Source organism: Spermophilus citellus (assembly GCF_964194105.1).
Source record: "Spermophilus citellus genome assembly, chromosome: 9".
NCBI classification, from domain to species: Eukaryota; Metazoa; Chordata; class Mammalia; order Rodentia; family Sciuridae; genus Spermophilus; species Spermophilus citellus.
Genome location: NC_138191.1, coordinates 137,083,679 through 137,091,702, shown reverse-complemented (window position 1 = coordinate 137,091,702; position 8,024 = coordinate 137,083,679).

Below are 8,024 nucleotides of genomic sequence, written 5' to 3'. Positions count from 1 at the left end.
CTTCAGAAGGCACGGGGAACGACCCAGCACCTCCTGTGGAGTGGCCCCGTGCCTGGCCCTGTGGTGCTCGGGGGACCGGGGAGGTGTGCAGAGCCGGCCCTGGGGTCCCATCCATGCTGCAAGGTGCTGTCCTCACCCTGGACCCCTGGCCAGCAGCTCCCCAGGCTTAGGCCTGAGTTTATTTTATATCCTTCTCTTTTCCTCAAGAGCAAAATTCAAAACCTAAATTAATGCAGCAAAATTCCATTACAGAAGCTTTGAAGCAGTAATTCTTCCAAATGTCTTGCTGAGAAGAGCCAGAGGAGGCAGCGCGGCCCACCGCGGGGCTCCATTACCTGGTTGATCTCTTGTGAGGGAAACGGCGGCGCCGCCCCTCCGCCCGGGCTCCGCCCCTTCGCCCGGGCTCCGCCCCTCCGCCCGGGCTCCGCCCCTCCGCCCGGGCTCCGCCCCTCCGCCCGGGCTCCGCCCCTCCGCCCGGGCTCCGCCCCTCCGCCCGGGCTCCGCCCCTCCGCCCGGGCTCCGCCCCTCCGCCCGGGCTCCGCCCCTCCGCCCGGGCTCCGCCCCTCCGCCCGGGCTCCGCCCCTCCGCCCGGGCTCCGCCCCTCCGCCCGGGCTCCGCCCCTCCGCCCGGGCTCCGCCCCTCCGCCCGGGCTCCGCCCCTCCGCCCGGGCTCCGCCCCTCCGCCCGGGCTCCGCCCCTCCGCCCGGGCTCCGCCCCTCCGCCCGGGCTCCGCCCCTCCGCCCGGGCTCCGCCCCTCCGCCCGGGCTCCGCCCCGCCGCCCGGGCTCCGCCCCGCCGCCCGGGCTCCGCCCCTCCGCCGCCCGGGCTCCGCCCCTCCGCCGCCCGGGCTCCGCCCCTCCTCCGCCCGGGCTCCGCCCCTCCGCCTTTCACTCCTCTGAAGCCCAGTTCACAAGGTGCCAGCCGAGGTGCTGAGATCTGGCTTCCCATTTTAGTTCCCCTCCCTCCATCCCGGGGAGAGGCCAAGAGGAAGACAGCGGCAGAGACACGGGGAGTAAATGGACAGGAGCCAGGACAGCAGCCCGGCCCAGCCTCCTCGCCCACCAGCAGGGCTTTCCATGGCTGAGCGCGGCCTCGCCTGCTCTGGGCCCTGGGATCTGGGTTGTCTGCTCAGTCATGGCGGCTCCGGGCTCCGGCAGGCATTTCCTTGGATTTAAAGTGCTTGTCCGGGAGAAGCGGGGGCTGTCCATTACTCCTCCGTATTGACGGTGTGGAAATTGGCTGTGGGTCCGGCCGCCTGGCGGCTGCTTCAGTGTTTCAATCGAGCAGCTCGAGAGCTGGGCTGTTAAGGTAGCCGAGTCTCTGGGGCCTTGCACGATCCAGTTGTTTCCATTATTGAGACACAATCCAAATGAACTGAACCATAAACGTCCCTGTAGTGGGCAGCTGGGGAACCGACGCGTGAGAATCTATCAAGAGTTTTGTTTTCCATGGAAATGCAACGTGGTAAATGGAAAGCTCTCCATCCGTGGAGGGCAGCCCACAGAATACGGGGTGGGGGCCCATCAGGGACTCTGCCAGCCCTGCAGGGAAAGGAAAGAGGCGTTTTAGGAGGGCAATATGAGTCATGTGACAGACAAACCAGGCTGCCTGTGACCCACATGAGCTCCTGCAGTGTTCAAGGCTGCACTTAATTCTAAGATGTGAGTCACCCAGGCCCCCTTTTTAGGGAAAGTTACAGAAATCCTACCCCCAGCATCATCTGGCTTAAGGAACATTAGCAGTTCCTTACCCGGCAGAGCAGGAGAGCCTGGGCCAGGGCCAGCTTCAGGTACAGGTTGATCAGGGCTCAGGAACATAGGCAGTTCTGTGCACTTGCAAGATGACTGCCTTGTCCCTGGGGCTGAATCTTTCCTCTTTTGTATCCCCAAGAACAAAACGAAGCAGTTTCTTCCAGCAGCTCCTGCAGAAGCAGAAGAGGCATTTTCTTCCCAAAAGTCCTCTGAGACATTTGATCAGTCAGGGATCATGTGAGACTCTCTGAACCAGTCACTGCTGTAGCCGTGGGACGGGATACAGGGCTGGCTGACCGTGGCCACGGTGGAGTCTCTGGGTTTGAGAGGGGCCAGATCCCTTGGCATAGAGTGGAGGGGTTTCTCCTCCAGAGACAATCAGCCCTGCTGGGGAGGGGGGAGTGGACACTCCTGTCCACTCAGCTGTTCCCTGTGCTTGGCAGGTGGCCAAGCTGCTTCCCCAGAGGAGACCTGGACCTTCCTCCACATCCCTCCGGACCTGCAGGGCCTGTTTCCAGGTTGGCTTGACCACAGCCACGTGGCGCAGCAACGTCCCCGCGAGGAGATGGGTCCTGCTGTCTTCTACCCAAGGTGAGGCCGTGGGCAGGACATGGATGAAGACCTGAGGCCACCTTGGGGGCTCAGGAGCTATAGCAACCCGACGTGGCCCATGGACACTGGCGAATCCCCCTGTGAGGACCCACATACCCAGTCCTCGCCCAGGCCCAGGAAATGTGTTTGGCAGCGGGACTTCCAGCGAGGGGCGGAGGTGACCACCATCGTGAGGTGGCCTGCATGAGCCTGCTCCTCTTGGGAGCCTCAGAGTGGGGGCCTGTCCCTTGCCACTTAGGCAGCTGAGAGGACCCCTCCAGCACCAGAGCGAGGTCTGCGGGACCTCCCGGGCTCCTCTCTGGCTCTGTCTAAGGTCACTCGAGGCCTGCTCTTATCTTTACTGCGGTCTCTCTTCTGGCTTTGGATATACTTTGGCATATTTTTCTGTCTTCATAGGATAAACCGCCGGGCATTGATTTTAAGTCTTTCTTTAATATAATTTAAGAATTTAAAGCAATGCATTTCTTCCCTAGGCACCACGGGCTGGGTATTTTCACGTGCCGTGTTGAATTTTCACTGCATTTCACTGGTATTTTAGAGACTTCCTGTTCCCCTCCTGCCTCCTCTCTCGGGTGGTGTGGGACCCAGTCGGCCTTGTGCTAGGCTGGCCCTGTGCTGCCAGCGTGTCTCCAACTCCGGGTTTCCCTCTGCTCTGGGGACTATTAGAAATCATCTTGTTTCATTTCCAAATATTTAGATCACCCTAGATTTCTTAATGAATTTGTGTTTAACACAAATCTTTGGTGCTCAGAGAAGAATCCTTTAAGACTTCGGTCTTTATGATTCATGGCGATTTGTTTTCTGTCTGGTATAAAGTCCATCTCGGGACCTTTCTAGAGCGGGTGTGTGCTTTGCAGCGACTGGACGCAGTGTTTATGCCTGGGAGCTCCGTGGAGGGCTTGTCTGTCTTTTCTGTCAGTCACATTACCCTGTCAGCTGATGAGGAAGGGCCTTATAACAGCCTGTTATTACTGTAGACTCCTCTCTTCTTCCCTGTGACTTCGTTAATTGGTGCCTGGTGAATCTTGGTGTTGGATGAATGAACATTTATGATTATGATGGCTTCTCAATGGCCAGTCCTTTGGTCATTCTGAAGTGTCCCCCTATCTTGGCAACATTCTTTTTCTCGAAGTTCACCGTATGTGATGTCACACAGCCACTCCAGCTTGTGTGCCACACTCAGCGCACAGTGACGTGCCTCTAGTGTTGGTTGGAACTTCCCTTGGGGAGTGTGTGTGTGTATGTGTGTGTGTGTGTGTGCGCACGTGTGCATATGTACACACACACACACACACACACGTAATGCTTATATTTCCGACAACATATTGAGTCTCTTTTATCCATTCTGAAATTCTGGCTTATAAAGAGAGTAATTAATTTATGAACATTTCATGTAATTATCGATGTCATTGAATTTAGGTTTTCCAGTAATTTGTTTGTTAACGTTGGTCGCAGGCTGTTGGTGTCTCTGTCCACCTCCCTGCCTCCCCTGGGAGTGTTCGATTATCTGTTAGTCTTTTGAAGATGCCTTTCCACTGTTGAGTGGCCGCCATAGTTTCTGGGGAAATCTGCAGTAATCTAAATGATTTTTCTTACCCGTGTGACTTTCTTTCTTTCTCTTCACTCATTGCTTTTAAGATTTTCAGGTCATCGCTGTTGTTCAGCAGGTTGATCACTGTGGGACTGGACGTGGTTTTCTTTGTATCTCTGTTCTTTGTGGCGGCCGACATTCTTGAGGTTGTATGTTTCTCTCTCCAAGTCGGAGACCTGCTGGTCTTATTCCTCCAATGCTTTTCCTGCTCCTTCTCTTTCTGGTCTCCAGTTACTTAGATCTTACAGCCACTTCCTGTGGCGCTATTCATTTTGTTTGCAATATTTTCTTCTCTATTCTTTAGCGGGGGTAATTTCTATTGACCTTTTTTCAAGTTAATTGACTTTCAAACTGTTTTTCTGAGTGCATTAGAGTCGTTCGTACTCCGGGGCTCACGTTGACATATTCATTCTTGCGTGTGATGTAATTGCTCTCCTTCAGTCTCCAGACTTCACTTTTCCTCCCGCCCTCTCCTCCTCTCCCTCCCCGCCCCTCCCCTCACCTTCCGGTTTTCAGGAACATTTATTTATTTTTGTTATTTATGTGGTACTAGGAATTGAACCCAGAGGCACTCTTCCACTGAGCCACACCCCTATCTCTTTTTATTTTTTATTTTGAGAGAGGGTCTCACTAAGTTTCTTAGAGCCTCACTAAGTTGCTGAGTTTGGCCTCGAACTTGTGATCCTCCTGCCTCAGCCTCCCGAGTCACTGGGATTACAGGTGTGCACCACCACACCCAGTTCAAACACATTTTAACGAATGGAATTTGTACAATAAAATCATACTTGAAGTGATCATACATAAAACAGAAAAAAATCCAATTCGCTCCATTTGAAGCAGATGCTACTTAATGAGCACTTTCTCTATGTAGTCCTTCCCAGCCCTGCCCCTTCCTTGCCTCATTCCAATCCTGGCAGGATTCGAGGCATGTGTCCCCAACTCCCAGAGGTCTGAAGAGAAGACTAACTAACTAATCACTAATTAATTAACAGAATTAAATGTTTACTGAGGCCGTACAGTACAGTGAGTTTCCCCATGAGCCCACCTCCCACAGAAGACATCTCTAAGCGCTGGGCAAATGTGAAATCAGGGGAGACAGACAAACGCATCCTCCCAGCCCTGGTTCCCAGCAGCTTCTGCAGATGAACTTCTCCCTCTGCCAACCAGGGCTCGCCCTCCCCCTGCTGTGGCTGTGGCGGTGCCCCTGGGTCTAACCCTTTGCCTGCTTCTGGACCCACTCGCTGGTTTGGAGGAGGCTTTCCACGTCCCTTTTGCCTTAACAACAGAATGTCTGGGTCCGTCCAAGGTTCACATGCTGCATCTTGACTCCCAGAGCCTGGGGATTTGGACCTGGGGGTTTTGAGGTTACCAGACGATGAGGGTGGATCAGTGCCCTTGTAAGAAGAGTCTCCAGCATCTCTCCTCTCCTTCTGCCTTTCCCGCCATCTCTGCTGGGTGAGGACCCAGTGGGAAGGGCTATCTACAAACCGGGAGGAGGACCGAATCACCCTGGCACCCTATTGAGTCTTGGACTCCCACCCCAAGACCCTGAGCGTGAAATGCCTGTTGTTTGGGCTGTCCCAGCTGCATTGCTGAGCGTGGCAACCCAAGATGACCAAGACAGGGTGCACTAGCCACCAGGGCCATCGAGTTCACAGTGGCTAGCAAGCCAGGCTGCCCAGGGCGTGGTGAGTCTTGTGGTGGGCAGAGGAGTTAGCCTTCCTGGAACACAGAGGCAGGTGCAGAAAACTCTGGGGGCAGATCTCTGCTTATTGACAGACAGCTGGTAGCTGCCACTCACACTTTGGAAGTGACACTCAAGAGCCCCAGTGTTGATGGCTGCCAGGTCTGCAGTATGGATGGCTCACGGCCATCATCTCCCTTACAAACTGCCTCCGGGGACGCAGGTTTCAGAAGTCTTGATCTAGAAAGGCAGAGTGGCACTCCCAGCGCAAGAGGCGCTCTCCGTGGGCCAGAGGGTTCTGCACACACCCGAGCCTGAGAGGCCTGAGTGGCCAGGTCACCTCAGACAGGCTTGTCTTAAGGAGGCTGAGGTTTCAGGGAACGCATCGGAAGTGCCCCCGCTGCCTGTTATTGGGATTGGGTATCTGGAAGTGACGGGCCCTGCCCACGTCCTCCCTCCCCAGGAGGCTGGAGTGGGATTGGAGGAAGGAGACAGCACAGCCATCTGTCCAGGTCCTGATGCTCCGGCATCATCATCAAATGTGATTGACAAGTGCCACCTTGTTGCTGTGGGTGCAAATGAGAGTCTTGGAATCTACGGGAAAGTCGTGTTCTGTGCCAGGCTCCTGACTCAGGGCTTCTCCCGCCCCCCCTGGTAGAGGGGCCAGCCTGGCACAGCACCTGGAGGGCCAGACCTTGGCTCAGACCTTCAGGGCTGGGCAGCCCGGGCTGTCTTCACTTGGGAAGCCGGAGTCAGCCTTTGTGTGGATGTAGGTGGGGCCCAGGGGGAGGGGAGGGAGGGTCTGGGCTCAGCACCAAGACCCCAGCCCTGGGGGCCCAGACTGGCCTCCCAGCCCACTCCGGCACTCGGCAGGATCAGAGGTGGTCACCACCGGGGAGATCTCTGGGAAAGGGGGTTGCTCAGCCTCAGGGCTGAGCTACTCCAGTGCCCACATTGCCCCGAATCCTGCGCCTGGCAGGGGGTGGCCCAGTCTGACGGGCTTTGTTTTCTGCATCAGCAAAGCTCCTTGAGGGCACCTGCACTCCTTCATCTCCACCGAGATCAGCGAGTGTCTTTAACAGACCAGTGAGCATGCTCCTGGGGCTGAGCACCCCTCCTGCCTTCAGACAGCCATGCTTCCCCTGTGTGCACGTGTGTGCGAGTGTGCATGTGAGCGTGTGAGTGTGCATCTGAGTATGTGAGTGGCATATGTGTGAGTGTGTGAGTGTGCATGTGTGTGAGTATGTGAGTGGCATGTGAGTGTGCGTGTGTAGGTGCATGTGTAAGTGTATGTGAGTGCATGAGTGTGCATTTGTCTGAGAGTATGTGACTGGCATGTGTGTGGGTGTGAGTGTGCATGTGTCTGAGTGTGCATGTGTGTGAGTATGTGAGTGGCATGTGCGTGTTAGTGTATGAGTGTGCCTGTGAATGAGTGTGCATGTGCATTTTTGTGTGTATGCGTGTATGAGTGTGCATATGAGTGTGCATGTGTGTGGATGTATGAGTTTGAGTGTGTGGTGCATGTGAGTGCGCCTGTGTGCATGTCTGTGGGATTCTGTGCTCCTCATTGCTGTTGTCATTAAACAATGCATGTGCTCAGTGGTCATGGGCAGGACAGGGCTGGTGTCTGCCTGGTGGACGGCCTGGGAAGGAGGAGGGTCAGGCATGGATTGGCTACTCCCAGGGGGAAGCGCTGCTGGCCTGGCAGAGGGAAAAGCAGCTGGTGGAGGTCAGGAGAGCTCTGCACCAGGCCGGCCTCGGGGCTGTGGGCCAGCAGGGAGGCCGCCGAGCTTCCGAACACCTGGGCTCCTTTGAGGATGATGAATGAGTGAGTAAACGCAGGAAGGGGTTTGGCAGGGTGTCGTCCTGTCTGCTTACCCCACAGGTCCTGGCCCCGGGATGGGCACGGGGAGCACTTGGCAAATGCTGATTCGATGCAGGGGTGTGTGAGGGTGCTGCCTTGCTGTTCCAGAGGCTACGCACAGGCCTTGGGCTGCAGCTTTGGCTTCTCTGTAGGCAGCTGGCCCCTGTCGCCCCCATCTGGAGCTGAAGGACCCTGCCTGGGCTGAAACTGGAAGTAGATTTTCACAAGTCCTACTGTGCACACCTGTCTATATTCCACTTCATTCTCACAGACCTGCTGGGTAATTGAGCCAGTCTAAAGGACTCACAATGAATAACATAGGGTGGTAGAAATGCAGACGTTTATCTTCCAAAGTGTGAATACTTGGGAAGGTTTAGAATCTCCAGGAGGGATTGGGGGTTTGGGAAGATTTCAAGGCAAGTTTGGTGGCCACAAGTCACAAGCAGAGAGACCTGGCTTAGGTGGCCCAGAGACCTCATGTGACCCCACCCCCTGTGCTGCAGGGGTGCAGCCAGATGGGCACA